The following is a 17,813-nucleotide window of genomic DNA, read 5'->3' on the forward strand; positions in this document are numbered from 1 at the left end:
CCTCTCTGAGCACCCCATAAACCCCTTACACTTGTCTAAGGGGTCTTAGGATGCCTGACTAGGAATTGGCCCTAGTCTAGGGAGGACCTGAGCATATAGGTGAGCATACTCAGGTGTAGAGTTTAAAGGGGCTCAAGGGTGGGGAGCTAAGCACATTATGACATTCTTCCATTTCACCTGGCACAGTTTCTCTGGGCCAGCATATATAGTGAGAATAAGCCACTCTTACCACTGGACAACTTGACCCTCTCCCTTCGTTGAGCAGCATTTTTTATCATAAGTGAAGGCACTGGGTCTGGATCTTGCTGCTACTTGCTTGTTTCACTCAATAGAGCCTCTTCTCATTAAAGATGTACCAGGGTTATATGTGGGTAATCTGTGTCTCAGTTCTCATGAGTAACACCCTTTGATTCAATTGGGAAATATGTTGAGAACTCTGTTTATGCTTGTGGTAGAAGTTAAATCTCATTGACTAAGTTGGGTGTGATGTCATATTTCTGTAGTCCCTTGTTAGTGGGGAGGCTGAGGTTGGTGTAATGCTTTGAGTTGTAGTAGGGTTAAAGCTGGTGTCCGCACTAAATCCAACATCAAAATGGTGAGTCCTCAGGAGTGGGAGCCACCAGGCTGTTTAAGGAGGGGTGAGCTGGACCAAGTTAGAAATGGAACAGATCAAAACAGTAGGATTAGGCCAATGAATAACCACTGTACTTCCAGGCTGGGTGAGATAGGCCCAATTTCATGAATGAATGAATGAGTCTCATTAACTTCAAGGCACAAAGGGGAGCTTCTTTCATTGTCTAGCTTTAAGGAAGAATCATAACTTGCAATCTTGGCATGTGGAGCAAACAGCAGGAAAGGATACTCTCAAATCAACTTCATATAAGATGAGGTCAGCAGAGGGTAAAGGGAGAATTCCATGGTACATGAGACTTTGTGAAAGGAAAAGGTGATGGAACATTGAGAAGCTATTGTTTCAAATTTTAAATAGTTACTCTTTCTAAGTGTTAAGGGCTATCAGACAAGCCTCAATCTCAGTGTCCTGGGACAAACTCTTAACTGCATCACCTTAGTAATAGATCTTTAGGGAGGCATCACCAGGGTTTCTTACCAGTGCTCTTCTCCACAGTTCCTGAGTTTATTTGTTTCACATGGCTTACTCCTCCATCCTCCATCAGCCATACACAAAGATAGTCACGACCTTGTTCATACCATCACCCACAAAGGTATTACTTCCATATTAATGAATTCTTAATTCTTTTATCTGATCATAACCTATTTTCATTCTACCTCTCCCTCTGCCTTGTGGCAGCAAAAGCTGTTCTTCCATCATAGTCCATCCACCCCTCAATTCTTTCCCACTAGCTACACTAACTACACTCTTCTCTCCTCCTCATTTTGATCTCTTGGTGAATCAGTTCAACTCTACACTGTCATTTTCCCTTGATTCCCTTGCCCCTTCACCTTAAAGCCAGCCTTGCCCTATCAAGCTTCAGCCTTGGATTACTCCCACCATCTACTACTGCCTTCACTCTTATACATCTCCTGCTGTGTAAAGCTAGAGAAAATCATGAAACAGTGCTGACTAGCTCCACTAAAAATTTCTGTTATATGACCTCAAGTAGACTTTCACTATGCCAAAATAATCTTCTTAACGCCTCCTTAATTTATTATCCCACTTACCATAGTGACTCTTGCAAACTTTTTTATCCCTCCTCAAACTTCCCATGGCTGCTCTTCCCCTTACCCTATAGTTACAAACCTTTCTTTTTATTTTGCTTAAAATACTGAGCTCATTCACAATAAGCTCTATCTTCCCAAATCATCCTCATCTTATATCACCCAAATGCCTTCTGCCACTATGTCTTTCTTCACCCACATCTCACATAATGAAGTGGCTTTTCTCCTTGCCAAGAGAACCTCTCTATGCACAATTGATCCCATTTCATCTCATCTTCTTTAGATTGTTGCTTCTACCATCTCCATTCTTTCACTAACTTTCAATCTCTTTGTCTACTAGCTCCTTCTCTACTGCATACAAACATGCCCATGCCTCCTCAATTTTCAGAAAACCCTCATTGATCCATCCATCCCTGCTAGCCATCATCCTATGGCCCTCTATCCTTTTGTAGCTCCACTTCCTTTCCTCTCATTCTCTTCTTAACTCTTTATACCATTCAACTGATCATTCAAACAAAACTGTTCTGTCCAATGTACTAAAAATCTCTGAATTGCCAAATCTAATGACCTTTTTTCGGTCCTCAACTTTATTGACGTCTCTATGGCCCAGTTGCTCACCCTTCTCTTCTTAATAATCTCTTTTCTCTAGGTTTTAGTGACAACACTCCTTCCTGGTTCTCATTTTTATTTGAGTACTCTTCAGTCTTTTTGGCTAAGTCTTCAGCCAGGTCACACTTGCAAACTCTGAGGGTCCCTCAGTGCTCTGTTCTGGGCCTTCATCTCTTCTTTCTACACTATTTCATTTAGTTATCTCAGCAGCTCCTATGGATTCAATTATCATCTCTATACAGAAGATTCTGTCATCTACTTGTTAATCTCTACAATATCTCTGCTGATCTTCAGTTTTACACCACCAGCTGTCCATTATACTTCTCAAACTGGATGTTCCATAGATGTCTTAAACTTAATATGTCCAAAACTGTCTTTCCTCACAAACTCTCCCCTCTTTCTAAATTGCCTATTACTGTTGAGGTCACACCATCTTCCTAGTCACCCAGTCTCACAACCTAGGTGTCATTCTCAACTCCTTACTCTCTCATATACCCCATAGCCAATCTATTGCAAAGGGCTCTCAATTTTACCTTAATGATATCTCTTACATATGCCTCCTTTTCTCTTCTGACATAGCTATCATTTTGGTGCTGGGTTGTTTGTTTGTTTCGTGTTTTTTGGTTTTTTTTTAAATCACTTTCTGCCTGGACTTTTACACTTGCCAGCTAGTTAGTCTGAAGGCCACAAGTCTCTCCCCACTCCACTCCATCTTCCACTTAGATAGCAAAGTGATAAAGCAGAGGCATGATCATATCACTTCCCTCACACCTACATATTCTGTGATCCAGTAACATTGGCCTCTTTGCTGCTCCTTGAACAAGACACTCCATCTCTTAACTTTGGGAATTTTCACCAACTATCCCCTCTGCCTGAAATACTTTTCCTCTTCATCTATGCATCCTGGTTTCCCCGGATTCCTTCAAGTCTCTACAGGAGGTCTTTCTCAATCCCTCTTAATTTGAATGTCTTCCCTATGTTGATTATCTCTAATTTGGCCTGTATGTGGCTGATTTGTATATAGTTGTTTCCATAGTATCTACTCCATTAGACTGTGAGCTTCTTGAGAGCAAGGACTGTCTTTTGCCTTTCTTTGTATCACTGGCACTTAGCACAGTCCACATAATAAGTGTCTAATACATATTTATTGACTGACTCTTTATTACCCCAGGCTATCTCCAAAAGTTGGGGCAGCTAGGTGGCTCAGTTGATAGAGTGCTTGTCCTAAAGTCAGAAAGACTCAACTTCCTGAGTTCAAAACCACCCTCAGACATTTACTAGCTATGTGACTCTGTGTAGCCCTGTTTGCCTCAGTTTCATCATCTGTAAAATGAGCTGGAGAAGGAAATGGCAAACCACCCCAGTATCTTTGTCAAGAAAACTCCAGATGGGGTCATAGAGAGTAGGATACAACTGAAAGGACTGAAAAATAACAACATTGCCACTGGCTAGCAAGCAGCTGGGCTATTCCAAAGCAAGGTCCTCTGACTCCAAGTCCAGTGTTCTTTCTACTGTATTATCCTAATTGCCATTATGGAGAATGGTGAGAAAGTAGACAGGACAAGTTCCCCTGGCAGGGAGGAGAAGGTGGTATGGTCAAATAGTATTTACTTCAAAGGAGAGATTGTTCAGTGATGATGGAAGAGCAAAGGTCTGAAAATGATATTGGGAAGCAATGAATGTAGCAACTCTATCTCTAGTCCCTATAAGAGACAGAGAATGAGCAAAAAGATTGGCCCTCATTAGAGAGATAAGCTGGAGATGTGGGATTCTTGTGGGAAAGCTGGTTCGATGAATTTGAAAAAAATTGAATACATGTAGAAGGTAGAGTTCTGAGATAAGGGGAAGCTCATTAACAATGGAGTAAGAGATCCAATAGGCACAGGGGAATTCAGACCAAGGAAGGTTAGGAACTGAGGTTAGTGGGTGTCAGAATAAACAGAGATGAGCATACAGGGAAGTAGTAGTCATATAGGGAAGAAGGAATGAAAAGAAACAAGCGTTCATTAAGTACTTACTAAATGTGGGGCATCGTGTTAAGCACTTTTACAAATATTCTCTCATTTCATCCTCACAACAACTCTGAAAGGTAGATGCCATTATTGCTCCCATTTTACAGTTGAGGAAGCAGAGGTGGACAGGTCAAGTGACTTACCCAGGGTTACACAGCTAGTAAGAATCTCAAGAATAGATTTGAACTTGGGTCTTGACTCAAGGCCCAGCACTCTATCCAATGTACCATGTACTTGCCTCTAGAGCCTGGGTTTGAATGCCTTTGAATGAGAAGGATTAGGGGAGTCAGTCAGTAAACAAACATTTACTATGTGTAAAACACTTTGCTAATTTCTGGGGATACAAAGGAAAACAATAACATTGCCCCTACCTTAAGGAGCTCACATTCTAATGGGTGAGACAACATGCAAATAACCATGCACCTGTAAGATCAATATAGAGTAAATGGAAAGTAGTCTCAGAGGGTAGGTATTTAAAAAGTGAGTTGGAGTAATTTGTTAAGCCATAAAGGAAAGGGAGACTGAGCAGTTAGAGATGATAATAGAGAAATTTGCACATCTATTTGGCTCTCCAGATATAGGAGCTCCTCTTGATTTCCTGGGTTTCCCAATTATAGAGGCATTCCTTCTGAGATCACTCCACTCCCCATCCTGCCCTTGCATTCAAGGCTTGAACTTCCCAGAAGGATGGCAGATGGCTTACTACTAGGATTCCAGGGATAACCCTGAGGAGCTGGGTTTATAAGACTACCTCTCAATTTCCAATTGTTATGCTTCCCACTAACAACTACCTAGCCAGACTTAATTAGCTTTTTAAAAAATTGCTGACTAAAATGGAATAATAAGAATACCTGGTACAAAATATTCTCCTTAAAAGCCCAGGGCCCACTGTCTCACAAATATGCACAGATCCATGGGAAGAGTGGGCTCAATCTTAGAGTGTCATAGCAGTGCAAAATATGTAGAGGATTCCCTTGTGGTACAACGCTATCTTTATGACTGGAAGACCATTTCTTGAGCCCATAGCCAGCATTCTTCTTGAAGCTTGCCTCCCTCCTAGGGCGAGCATCTTTCAATATCTGTTTGTCCTTTGTGTCACCTTGATTCCAAACTGGATGTGTTGTCTCCTATTTATCCAGTCTTTCTGATTCCCACTACATGTATTCTCAGCTACTTGTCTAGTCTCTCCAGTGACATGAGAGGAGTAAGAGGGAAAGAGATAGAAAAACTCTCCAAGGGTGATTGCCTCTCAGGGGTTTGGCTCCAACTCTATAACTGGAATTCTCATTTCTCAAACTTGGTTCTATTGGTAGATTCATTGCTGAAATTTGTTTAGCTCTTTGGAGCCCCCAGAAGTATAGTTAGCTTGTTTGATTATCAATTAGTGGTTCCCTTCTGAACCCAAAGAGGTCCAGACTTCAAAAAGAGATCAAAAAGAGATCATGGGGTATAAATCATTTTGTCATACATTTGAAACTTCATCACACTTTTATATTGATTACGTTAATTGAGATGGAGTAGATATGGCACTTCCTCTCTTACAATACAACAGTATTAATACTACTATGATTATCTGTGTCCCTTGATGAACTTCTTTCTGCTCTATTATGTGTATTTTTAAACTGTCTAATTAATACTATTTTCTTTCTTTTCCTCTTTTTTTTAATCACCACTGTCTCTGTAGGGGTAAATGGCTAGTAAGTGGCTTAATCAGGTCCAACAATATACACCAGTTAGTGATTTTTGATATAATCTAAATTACTTTTCAAAATAATACTATTAGTAGCACTACTAACAGTATATTATGGGGCCCACCCTCCCACAGTCCCAAAAACAATTGTCTTTTTCACTTTTTGTCATTTTTGCCAATCCACTGAATGTGAGGAAGTGAGGGAAAAAAATGTGAGGAAACTAGGAGTTGCGTTTATTGTATTTCTCTTAATGCTTGTGATTTGGAGTTTTATGTGTGTGTCTATACATACACATCTCACATATTGAAAAACTAACTCTATTTCCCTTAATCCTATCCTGCCCCCCCATTTATTCTGTTCTTTCTTTTGACCCTGTCCCTCCTCAGAAGTATTTGCTTCTGATTACCCCCTTTCCCAATCTGCCCTCCTCTCTATCATCCACCTACTCTCTTGTCCCCTTCCCCTCCTATTATCCTGTAGGGTAAGACAGATTTCCATACCCAATTGAGTGTGTATGTTATTTCCTCCTTAAGTCAAATCCTATGTGAATAAGATTCACTCATTCCCTCTCACCTTCTCCTGTTTCCGTTCCACTGTAAGAGCCTTTTGTTTTCTGGTTTGTTTTTTGTTTTTTTTTTGTGAGATAATTTACCCCGTTCTACCTTTCCCTTTCTCCTTCTCACAGTATAATCTTCTCTCACCCCTTAATTTTATTCTCCAGATATGACCCTTTCATCTTCAGCTCACCCTGTGCCCTCTATCTATCTATCTATCTATCTATCTATCTATCTATACATATACATACATATATTTTTTCCCTCCAACTACCCTAATACTGACAAAGGTCTCATGAGTTACAAATATTGTCTTTTCGTGTAGGAATGTAAACAGTTCAACCTTAATAAGTCTCTTATGATTTCTCTTTCCTGTTTACCTCTTCATGTTCCACTCGAGTTTTGTATTGGAAAGTCAAATTTTCTATTCAGCTCTGGTCTTTTCGTCAAGAATGCTTGAAAGTCCTCTGTTTCACTAAATGACCATTTTTTCCCCTGACAAATTATACTCAGTTTTGCTGGGTAGGTGATTTTTGGTTGTAATCCTATCTCATTTGCTCTCCAGAATATTATATTCCATGCCCTGTGGTCCCTTAATGTAGAAGCTGCTAAATCTTGTGTTATCCTGATTGTGTTTCCACAACACTTGAATTGTTTCTTTCTGGCTACTTGTAATATTTTCTCCTTGACCTGGGAACTTTGGAATTTGGCTACAATATTCCTAGGAGTTTTCCTTTGGGGATCTCTTTCAGGAGGAGATTGGTGGATTCTTTCAATTTCTATTTTGTCCTCTGGTTCTAAAATATCAGGGCAGTTTTCCTTGATCATTTCTTGAAAGATGATGTCTAGGCTCTTTTTTTGATCATGGCTTTCAGATAGTCCAATAATTTCTAAATTCTCTCTCCTGGTTCTATTTTCCAGATCAGTTGTTTTTCCAATGAGATATTTTACATTGTTTTCTAATTTTTCATTCTTTTGGATTTGTTTTACAGTGTCTTGATTTCTCATAAAGTCACTAGCTTCCAATTGCTCTATTCTAATTTTTAAGGAAGTATTTTCTTCAGTAATCTTTTGGACTTCCTTTTCCATATGGCCAATTTTGCTTCTTAGGGAATTCTTCTCCTCATTGTCTTTTTGGATCTCTTTTGCCATTTGGGTTAGGCTATTTTTTAAGGTGTTATTTTCTTCAGTATTGTTTTTGGGTCTCCTTTAGCACACTGTTAACTTGCTTTTCATTATTTTCTTGCATCAGTCTCATTTCTCTTCCCAGTTTTTCCTCTACTTCTCTTACTTGCTTCTCAAAATCCCTTTTGAGCTTTTCCAAGGCCTGGGACTGATTCGTATTTTTCTTGGAGGCTTTGGATACAGGAGCTTTGACTTTGTTTTCTTCTTCTGGTTGTATGTTTTGATCTTCTTTGTCACCAAAGTAAGATAATATAGTCTGACTCTTTTTGCACTGCTTGCTCATGATCCCAACCAATTACTTGAGTTTTAAACTCTTTGTTAAGGTAAGAGTCTGTTTCCAATGTGGAGAATGTACTGTCCCAAGCTTTGGGGGTTTGTACAGCTATTTTCAGAGATATTTCTAGGGACCTGAAAATTTTCAGTTCTTCCAAGGTGCTATGATAAGGGGCGAGATGTTTCCTCTCCACCACCACAATAAGCTCCACCACGCCAGCCCTTCTCCTCGCCCCAGGACCGCCCCTCAGAACTATGACCCAGATCCAAGCACGGACAAAGCAAGAGATTCCTGCCTCAGCACTGGCAAAGAGATCCCTGCAATCCCCCTCTAATCAGCCACTCGATTCCCCCTCAGTCTGTGGGCTGGGAGCTCAGGAGGCAGCCACTGCCCTCGGGGTGGCTGAGACCTAGCTTCTTCTCTCACCACAGTCACAGACTTTTCCCACTGACCTTCTAAGTTGTCTTTGGTGTTCGTGGGTTGAGAAGTCTGGAAACTGCCACAGCTGCCTGAGATTCAGTCCTCTGAGGCCTGCTCCAGGGTCGCTGCAGCCTGCATGCCTACGCCAAACTGCGCTCTTCTCCCAGCCCAGCATGATATGCCTTTCCGAACAGCCATACATCTTGTCTTGGGCTGTTTTACTCTGTTTTTTTGGTGGGTTCTGCTGCTTTAGAATTTGTTTAGAGCCATTTTTTATAGGTATTTGGCGGGGTTTGAGGGAGAGCTCAAGCAAGTCACTGCTTTCCTTCCGCCATCTTAGCTCTGCCCCCCCATTAATCACTTTCATTCTAATCCTGACTGCATTGATTTTGTTGGTGCAGAAACTTTTCAATTTTATGGAATCAAAAGTGTCCATTCATGACCTGTATGCCTCTTTATCCCCTGTTTGATCAAGAACTTTGCTATTATCCATGGTTATGAAAGTTGTCTCTTTTTCTTCTACTCTAATATGTTTTTAAAGTGATTTTTCCCCTGTATCTATGTCATGTATATCATGTATCTATTTGAGCTTATGATTGTATATAATGAGATGCTGGTCAAATCTAATTTTTGCCAGATTGCTTTTCAGTTTTCTCAGTTTTTTAAAAATAGTGAGTCTTTACCCTACCAGTTGGAGTAGTTAGTTTTATCAAACACTATATTCAATTTTTCTAATTTTTATATATTTAATCTGTTCCATTGATCAACTTTCCTACTTTTTAACCAGCACTAAGCAATTAACTAGGGAAATCTTTAGTTATAAATTTCTCTGATAAAATTTTGATATCTATAGCACAAAAAGATTTATTCAAATTTTATAATTCTTGCTTTATAATATAGTTTCAGATCTAATACTGCCAGACCCTTCTTCCATTTTTTTTCATTTTTTCCCTTTTATTTTGTCTAGTTCTATAAAGTAATTATTCAATAGTTTGGTATGGCACTGAATCTGGAAATTAATTTTGCCAAACATTAGCATAAATCAACCATGAGCAATTAATATTGTTCCATTTAACATGAATAGAGCCTGGACTTGTGATTTCATTGGTATAGGGAATGCCCAGGTGAGCATCTCATATGTAATTTTTATTCTTAGACAGTTTCTAAGAACTATGATAGGTAAAGTGACTTGTCCATAGTCAAACAGCAAGTATTTATCAAAGATAGGACTTTGATTCTGGTCTTTCTAGATTCAAGGCCAGGTCTCTATCCTTTATGGCTCACTGTCTTCTTTAAATTTTCCTTTATTTCTATAAAGAATGTTTAGTAGCTGTATCCATATAATTCCTGTGTGTCTTGGTAAGAAGATTTCTAAGTAGTTTATATATTCTATTGTTACTTCAAAAGGGATTTTTTCCAGCACTTTCTTTTGGGTTTTATTGGTAATTTGTGGAAAAAACTGATATTTTTGCCAGCCTATTTTGTATTCTACTACTTCAGTTAAATTATTAAATGCTTCTGTTTTATGTAATATAACAATATTATCATTAATTAAATTCTTAATTGTTTCTGTTATGTGAAACAGAACAATATAACAATTACAATGGTGCAATAGAGGAGAGGTGGTTCCACCCATTCTCAAGAAAGTACAGGGAGGAGGGAAATGAAAAGAGTGTAATATGAGGGAAATAGCCAGAATTTGTGAAACTATAGGATTGAAAGATTTAATATATATGTGAACATATTTGCTTTAAAATTTATACTCATAGAATCATCCCACTTGAGAGCTAGGAGAAATCTCAGCAATCATCTGGCCCAAGCCATATGTGAAGTACAAATCCCCCCCTCTAACTTCGGCCTCAAGTCGCCTTCCATAATCTGCAACAACTTGTCATAGCGTCTTTACATAAACTCTTCTGCTGGTGGAAAATTCATCATCTCTCATAGTATGCTATTCTATTTTGGATCAGCTCTAATTGTTATGAAATTTTTCTTTGTGTCAAGCCAAAATATATCTGTCTGAAATTTCCACCCACACTGGTCCAGATTTTGTCCTTTGGAGACAAGTCAAACAAATCTATTCCCTCTTAATTACAGAATTCTTTAACATCTGTGATTATTAGGTCATTTAATTCTCATAAAAATCTTGGGAGGTAGGTCTGATAGGCATTAAATTCAGAGCAGTGGGATTTAAAGTATGCATATAAAAAAGGGAATTGGGTTCACAGAATTGAACGTATTTCTAAATAACAATGAATGAAAGTTGTGACATTCAATATGAGAGAGCCAGAGTCATGTGTTAACTCAAAGACCATATTGGAGTTATTTGTTTTGAACTTGTATTTATTTGGATGTCTTCTAGTTTCTCTTCATTGAAAATAATGTTAGTACTTGATTTTAGAAGTGTAATATTTATGGTATCAAAAATAGCCCTTACAGAAAATAAAAGAATACTTAAATGGTACTAAGGGGATATAGTGAGAACTGAAAGTAAATTGTGGTTTGCTTATTTCATTCCTTTGCATTGGGCCACTTCTCAAGTTTTTGTTCTACTTAGTAGGATTTTTAGCATAAACAAATCTTACAGTTTGTCAAAGGCTTCTTCTTGCATCTGTTAACATAATCATCTGTTTGGGGGGCAATGAGGTGGCGCAGTGGATACAGCACCGGCCCTGGATTCAGGAGGACCTGAGTTTAAATCCGGCCTCAGACATATAACACTTACTAGCTGTGTGACCCTGGGCAAGTCACTTAACCCCATTGCCTAACCAAAAAATAAATAAATAAATAAAATTTTAAAAAATCATCTGTTTGGAAATGTTTTGTTTTTAATATGACTAATTATGTTAATTTATTCTATAATATTGAACCAATCTTGCATATTTGACATAAATCAACTTAGTCATAGTAGATAAGAATTTTTTTATATATTGATGTAGGTTTTCACCAGAATTTTATTTTAAAATTTTGCATCAGTTATTTTTCCATAAATCTTTTAAAAAGATAAAGAAAACTGGTTGTTTTGGCGTCTTAGAAAGAGAGTCAGAAAGAACAAGAGAGAGACCCAAAAATAGATATAGAATATATGGGATAAGTAGGAAATAATTAAAGAGAGAAGGCATTGGAATTAAGAGGGATTGGGGAAGGTTTCTTGATAGTAAGAGTTAAGGACAATATCTATGGTGTTTATCTATGCTTTCAGGCTTATAGAGAAAGAATATCCAATGACAATATCCCCAATTCAAGTCAAGTAATATTCACCCATGAACGACTGAAGTTGAGGAGGCATAGAGGCCACAGAGGTGAGAATTTGTTTAACTGGGAGACCAGAATATTTAAAGGACAACAACACAAATATAGAAGTCACCAACGATGAAGGCAAGGGATGGGATAAAAGAAAGACTGTGAGTCAGGAACTAAACCAATTGAGAAAAGACAGAGTTACTAGATATCAATTAATGAGAACAATGAATATCTACATGCAGCAATTATCCCAGGCTTTAACAGCAGTTACAGGAACTTAGAGAAAGTTTTGAAAAATTTTAGAAAGAGTAATAATGCATATAGCAATAGGCCTTTGATCATGGTTCTAACTAGGACAAGGGGAAGCTAAAGGCTTAAAGCAAGACACCTGGGAAAGCAACTCATGGTGAAACATGAACAATGAGGGAAAGATGCAACCAGTGTAGTACCAGAACACTGAGGCTAATATAGTCTTCAGGACAGGACAAGAGGAAGAAGACAAGTCAGCAGTGGTCCCTCAGAGGGACCACTTTTAGATTCAGCACACTCAGCTACATCAGGGAAGATCTCCATCACTCCTAGCTGGCAAAGACTATATCGCAACCATCTTCATACCAGAACAGCTGCTTGAGCTCATGAGCTTTACAGGGAAGATCTATTTTCTCAATCACAAGCCTGATTCCTTTTCATTTCTAATTTCACAGTCAAGAAGATAGTAGGTATTGACTGAGGGAGACCCAGCTGATCAGATAGGTAGTATAAGCAAGGGAGTGGGGGAGGGGTGCTAAGTACAGAGTATAAGAACCCCACTGCGAGTAAGCTTGATGGGTATCAAAGAGTGTCATAGATGACAACTTATTATTGTTATTACAATGATATCAAAGTAGAAATGGTTGCTTAGTGATGGTGGCAGAAGTAGGGTCTGGAAGTATAATGGGGGGTAAAGAATATGGTAACTTCTTCTCCTGTCCCACTGTGTTGAGGACACAAAAGGAGTGTCTGCCACTAGAGAGGGTCACAAGAGATGAAACAATTTCAGAATGGATCCAGGTTTCTATGAGCACTAGAAAATGGAAAGAGTGAAAAGAAGAAAATCAGGATAGAGGGAAATATTTTAACAATAGAATTGGTGTTCCAGAGAATATAATGCAAGAAGATGGAAGATGAAGATACGATCTAGGGAGGAGGAAAATTGAAATAGTTAGGAAGGAGTATGGGGAGGGACAACAGAGGAAAGGGGAAACTTTACCCCTGAATCACAGGGATTAGAGGAAAAGGAGGTAAGAATTTGCTAACCATAAGATGAAAGAAGTGCCAAGTATCAAGAAGCCTGAAGAAAAAAAAATCAGCTCTAAAATGGTCATTAGAATTCTAGTGTGAAGGGGCTTGTGCTGATAGTATCCTCTAATTGAACCCCCTTGGCTGAGGAGTGAGGTATAAGAGGATCAATTGTAATGGATGGCAGAAAAGTCTTGAGATGAAGGGGACCATCTAAGAAGAGACATCTAAGCAATGCCCATTCCTGCAGTTAGAACCCTCTCAGTTTGAGATGACAATGGGGGATCAGTGGTAGTGGCAGCTGGAAAGCTTGTTTGGTAAAGAAAGCCATTTGCAACTTAAAAGGTCAATTCATTCGCATAATCACAGGACAGAATCTCAGAGCTGGAACATGTAAGCTACATGAACAAAAATGCCTCTTACAATATAACCAAGAAGAACTTATCTAGGCTCTGCTTGAGGTATCCCCCCTGTAGTGAGGGGGATACCACTTACTGCCAAGGCAGAAGGTTTTGCCTACATCAAGACTAAATTTTCTTCTCCATAACTTCCATTAATTGTTCCTAATCCTCCCTTCTGAGGCCAAGAACAAAATCCTTTTTTCCCATAATAACTCTTCAAGGACATGAAGAGAGCTTTCATGTTCATCTACAATTCTTTGGGCTAAACATCAATTACTTCAAATGGTCTTTCAGAATGATCTTGAGATCTTTCACCATCCTGGCTGCCTTCCTCTTCATGTTGTTGAGCTTCTTAAGTTCTTAAAATGTGGTACCCTAAATGTGCCATGAGACTTCAGATGTGGTAATCAGAGTAGAATATAGTGGAATTTTAATTTCCCAAATTCTGGTTTTGAGCACTGTTTCTCTGATTGCAACATAAGATGGCATTAGTATTGGCTTCCTAATTGCATTATTGACTCATATTGAGGTTACAATGTATTAAATATCCCTGTATGATTTTTCCTCCCCAGAGGAATTGTTGTTAGTCATGTCTCCCCTCATTACACACTTTCAAAGTTGATTATTTTTTAACCCAAGATAAGACTCTGCATTTATCCCTTTTAAATTTAAACTCAGTAGGTTGTATCTAACATGTTTACCTACCGAAATCTCTTTGGAAACTATCTGTCATTCAATGTATTTGTTTTTCCTTCCAACTTTGTATCATCTGCAAATTTGATAAGAGTGCCATTAATGCCTTTATCCATGTCAATGATAATGTAAAAGGCCAAACTGAGGCATTATTGATTACCATTTATGTTAAGTTTTTAGGTCCTGTCATTCTTTCTGTTCTAAGTCCCCTTCATTGCATTATCATTGATTCACAACTCCCCATCCTGTCCATAACAATAGAATGATAGATTTTGTCATGTTTTGCTAAATCTAAACCAACTATATCTGTGGGATTCCTCTAATCTATCTGTCTAGTAACTCTGTCGAGAGAAAAAATGGGGTGAGCCGGGCATGACTTACTCTTTGTGGTCACCACTTTCCTTTTGTAATATTCACAAGCCATCCCTTTTACAATATATTCTAGAATTTTGCCACAAATCAAAACCAAGCTCACTGGCCTACAGATTACAGTCTCTATTCTCTAGTTTGTTTATTTTTTTAAATTTGGACATCTATCCTTTGCCAATTCTCTGGAACCTCACCTATTATTTATAATATTTCAAAGATCATTGGCAATGGATCAACAATCATACTCACTGATTATTTCAGTGAAATGTAGTTGGTCTGGACTTGTTGATATGAAATTCATTAAAGTGAACTAGGTGCCCTCTCACTGACTTGTGTTTCAATGGCTTTTTATCCATTTTCATTCTCGGCTTTCTAGTCCAAATATCATTCTCCTTGGCAGAATATGATCGCATGGTTTGGTAAGCCACTTCTTCCATTTTCTTCCACCACAATCTCTAAGCTCACTCTGCTTTTCTGGAAGCTATTTCCTTATGGCATTGTGGAAAGTGTGCCTATACTTAACAACATCATAAATCCATATAAATATTTAAATAATAGAGAGATACAACTGTTTAATTGACTGACTTTTTTGCTTTTCTCAGTTTTTTAACATCATGGTAATATATAACTGTTCTAATCTATTCTGTTTCTTTTCTTATGTGCTCTCCCTTTTTACTATTCTTATTTTCATTCCTCTTTAACTTTACCACATCCCTTTTTTGTTGTTTTTAAGTTAAAACTAGTATATTTATTTTTCTACTATTTAGTATGGTTTGTTTTGAGCAAATGCTGGAATAAGAAAGTGAAGAAAGTTGTGAGTCAACATGAATGGAGTTTCTCCAGGGAGTGTTCTGTGTTGAACTATCAGAGGAAGAGCACATCTGGAGAGCTATGGAGGTGTGAAAAGGAAGAAGAAGGAAGACAAATCTGTACCATCTCACAGAGGAAAAAATACCAGTCTTTGAAGGATGTGAGTTTAATTTTTTTCAAATTTCCCAGATCCTCCCTATTCTCCTGGTGCCTTTTCTCTCTTTGTTCAACAAAACATAAAAACAAAAAATACCATGGAATGAAGCAAAATAAAGGATCCTGACCTAAACATTTCACTTGGCTGATTTAAACCCTGATTGGTGAAGCATAAGCACTTTTCTCAACTTGAATCATATAACAAGAAAGTGCAGACGAGACCTTAGCAGGAAGTAATTTCTTCTTAAATTCAACTTCATTTGACAAGCATTTGTTAGCACTGAAACTTGAAAGGCAAAAATTTGTCCCCACCCTCAAAAAGCTTACATTCTAGTAAAAGGAAACGTGTGAACCAATGGTATCAGACTCAAATAAAAATGTATCCCTGCAAAGAGCAGATTGACTTAGAAAACTACAAATTAACATTATCTATGTTGTGTTGTATTTTTATTTATTTTGTTAAACATCTCCCAATTGGAGTTTCGTCTGCTTGTTGGGCCAACAGTTTGATACTTTTGATGTACACAATTCTTTTTTTTATTGATGTACACAATTCTTAAAGAGAAAATATATACCAAGTAAATACAAAACAATATGGGGAGAGTAGATACATTAATTAATTAGCGTATTGGGGAGATCGGAAAAAGGAGTCTTTCAGAAGGGAAAGCATTCCAAGCATGTAGAAAAGCCTGTATGAAGAGACACAAGAGACAAAATCTTTTGTATATGGAAGAAGTAGAAGGCCAATTTGTCTGGAACATAGTGTGCCTAAGGAGGAATAATAGGAAATCAGTATGGAAAGATAAAACAGAGAAAGATTGGTTCTAAATGACAAACAGAAGAATTTGTATCTTATTCTATAGACACAGGGAGCCACTGAAGCATCTTGAGCAGGGAAATGGCATGGTCAAAAATATGCTTTAAGAATCTCAATTTAATGGGGGCAGCTAAGTGGCGCAGTGAATAGAGCATGGGCACTGGACTCAGGAGGACCCGAGCTCAAATCCAGCCTCAGATGCATAACACTTATTAGCTGTGTGATCCTGGGCAAGTCACTTAACCCCATTGCTTAACCAAAAAAGAAAAAAAAAGAATTTCAATTTAATAATGAAGGATTAGAGTGGGAAGGGACTTGAAGTAGAGCGACCGATTGGGAAACTGTTACAATAGTCTAGGAGAGAGGTAGATCAAAAACGATGATGGACTAGAGAAATAGCTTGGTTCTTCTTACAAATACTCCAATGAAGGTTTAAGAGGAGTGTCAGACTGAGTAGCGATTGGGAAATTTAAGGAGATACCACAGTGGGTCATTTTTTTTCAAGCCCAAGATTGTGAATTCAGCCCACAGGCAAGTGACCAGGGCAAGAACTGTGGAACAAGGGTGGGCCTTGAGTTCTGTTGCTCTGATTTCAGAACCATTACCAAAAATAATATATTTCAAGAAATCATAAGTCATATCTCTTAGAACCAGAAGGCAAAGTAAAAATAGAATCTTTAAGAAGACTCTCTTTTAACTGTAATGTTTCCTTCCTTTTTCCTCTTCTCTAGTCACCAAACTTCACAAACTCTACACCAGTGACTCTCCTACCCACATCTAAAACCATGTTCTGGAGGATTTTAAGCCCTGAGGACTTACCCTTCTGAAATATTATGTTAAGAAATTTCAATTATACTTCATTTCACTCTCTTTTCTCTGATCATCTCCTCTACAACCTCCTCAGTAACTGTTTCATTTCCCATCCCAAAGGCCATTTCCTAGAGGACACGCGTATCTTTCCCCTACTTTCATTCCTTCTACTTCATCACCACCACTCCCACACACACATTCAAGTTCTGGGATCAAGAACCATGACCAAATCATCTCTGCCATTGTTCCTGAATGGGGCATGTTAATCTACTCACCTATTGCCCTACTCACTATTCTTATAACTTTTCAGACCAAAGTGCCCTTTCTTGTTCACCATTTTTTTTTGTGTTATACCTCCCTTATTAGAATGTGAGTTCCCTCAGAGCAGTGCATCTTTGTTTTCATATTTGTATTCCCCAGTTTATCACAGTATTTAGCACATAGTAAGAAGAAAATAAATGCTTTTTTCATTCATTAATTCATTTATTCATTCATTCCTTAAAATATCATGTATATGTAATCAAGCTTCCAACCAAACATGTTTTTTTGGTTTGTTTTACATATTGCTGGTATGCAGAAGAAGCAGTTCTGGATTGTTGGCAAGAAGGCTGAGCACAATGCTATGTATCTGCTTAAGGGATTTATTAATAGCAGAGTTTCCTTAGGAAGAGACAAGACAGGTGGATGGAGGACATGCCACGTGAAAAAGAAATACTTGGAAATAACCGACATATGTATTAAGCCAGCTGCATAATGTCTCTAGACTTATTTGAAATTCTAGAGGCTGCTAGAATGGACTTCCTCTGTAAGAGAT

This window comes from Vombatus ursinus, unplaced genomic scaffold, assembly GCF_900497805.2.
Source record: "Vombatus ursinus unplaced genomic scaffold, bare-nosed wombat genome assembly UNPS02014801.1, whole genome shotgun sequence".
NCBI classification, from domain to species: Eukaryota; Metazoa; Chordata; class Mammalia; order Diprotodontia; family Vombatidae; genus Vombatus; species Vombatus ursinus.